At 40.6% G+C, this 1,868-nt stretch overlaps 1 pseudogene across 1 annotated transcript; it reads right to left on the bottom strand.

The window, feature by feature from the left end:
• Window positions 1-454: 454 nt before the first annotated feature.
• LOC128571776 (voltage-dependent anion-selective channel protein 2-like) lies at window positions 455-1,634 on the bottom strand (annotated as a pseudogene). Its single transcript, XR_008375966.1, has one exon. The product of XR_008375966.1 is annotated as a voltage-dependent anion-selective channel protein 2-like (transcript).
• Between the last annotated feature and the right edge of the window lie 234 nt (window positions 1,635-1,868).

Raw genomic sequence — 1,868 nt, 5'->3', positions numbered from 1 at the left:
CCTTGTAGTCAAGTGTTGCACACTTTCTTAATTTTTGCTTTAGAATCATAATTGCTAATTTAATCTGTTTTACATGCTTCTTAATAACAAGGAAGTGGTTTCACAATTATTCACGGACTAAATAGTTTTCAGAACTTAGGAGAACAATTTTCTATAAAAATAGAAAACACTAATGATCATACCATGTATAACAACTTAATTATTAGCTACAACAATTCAAGGAAGAGCTTTCCAGTGGCCTAGGACAACTATCTTCCTGGCTACATTGGTTTTGTTTAGAAACTGCTCACTATCAACTGAACAATATGGTTTGGGAACTATTTCCAGATGTTTTTATTGCTTTGCCTTAACTATGTAATTAACCATTTGAATCTTTTAAAAAATGTGCAAATGAACAAGACCTAAATGAGCTCCTTTAATTTTACTATTTTCACCTATTTACATAACACAAACATTTATTTTTTTTTTCAGTTTTCATAAAGGTCTATTTCATTATTGGTGGGTAGCGAATTTAACAGTTAAATACATTTAAATAATGTATAGGTGACTGCACAACCGCAGCATTGGTAACTAGACAGATAACCAATTCAACTAGAAACCAACTAACAAGTAACTATCTAAATATTTAAAATACAGCTCTTGTTTGATCACCCTTTGTTTCGATTACCTTCTTGGGGAGAAAAGAGCCTGCTGGTCACAATGGAAATATATTAAGGCCAAATCTTCTGATATCCATTCCCAAAGGTTTCTTTTCAGCTAAATTAAGCCTCCAACTCCAGGGCAAGCCCAAGTTTGTGGCCTCCAGCATTAATGCTCTTCCCATCTACAAGAGCAGACAGTGTAAGCTTCACACCAGGCCTCAGAGTTTGAGTGTAGCCCACTCCAATTAAACTGGAGTTGTTAACTTTTGCAGAAATGGAAGCAGTGGGATCCAACTGGTACTTAGCTGCAATGCCAAAACGAGTGCAATTGGTACCGGATGTCCAAGCAAGGTTTACCGAAGTGTCAAGGTCTTCACATACTTTCTGGTAAATTGATCCTCCAAATTCTGTCCCATCATTGACATTAGTGTGTAGCTGGAAGTCCCCAGCCCTGTAGCCTACTGTAAAGTTATTCCTTGTCAGCGTTGATTTGGCACTGTCAAAGGTCATCTGATACCCAGCAAGCCAGCCCTCACCACCAAAGACAGCTGAACCATGGATTGCAGGTCCAGCAAAATCAAAGTCAACATCACAACCAAGGTTTATGCACGCCCTTCTGTAAGAGGACCACTCTTCTTTCCTGTGTTTGGCGAGAAGGTAGTATCAAATGTCAGTTTCAAACCTTGACAAATCTGGTCTTCAATTGCGATTTCTGTTCCCAAAGTGTTATCAGTGTCCCATTTTTCTGTGAAAGTCAGACCATACTCACACCATTTATATTTGGTCTCCAAGGTCCCAGTAACTTTACCAGTGTCTGTGTTAGATGAACCAGACGTTGAGAATTCCACACCACTGCATGACTTTGTTTTCACATCTAGTTTCACCAACCCAAAACCAAATCCTTTGTTGAAAATATCTCTGGTAGCCTTGCCAAGGTCAGCGTGTGATGAAGGATTACCCACTGGCTGCGCACGTCTGTCCGTATGTCGCCATGGTGAGACCGGCGAAGAGACAATCCTTGGTCTCCGGAGGGGCCGCCACCGCCGCTCCGCGCAGCTGAGGCCGCTGGGCTCAGTCGCCATCAGGCTGCGGCTGCAGCGGCTGGAGGGTGAAGTGCGTGACGCAAATATTTAAATAGAAGTAAAGTTTGTGTAAAGTGCATTCTAGGAAAACTAATAATTGGCGTTCTAATGAAGGCAAAGAAAGGACTTAAGGAAATTTCTTTAA

This window comes from Nycticebus coucang, chromosome 19 (assembly GCF_027406575.1).
Source record: "Nycticebus coucang isolate mNycCou1 chromosome 19, mNycCou1.pri, whole genome shotgun sequence".
Lineage (NCBI taxonomy): Eukaryota > Metazoa > Chordata > Mammalia > Primates > Lorisidae > Nycticebus > Nycticebus coucang.
Note: the sequence above shows the minus strand (reverse complement) of the source record. Positions and strands in the feature narration are given on the sequence as shown.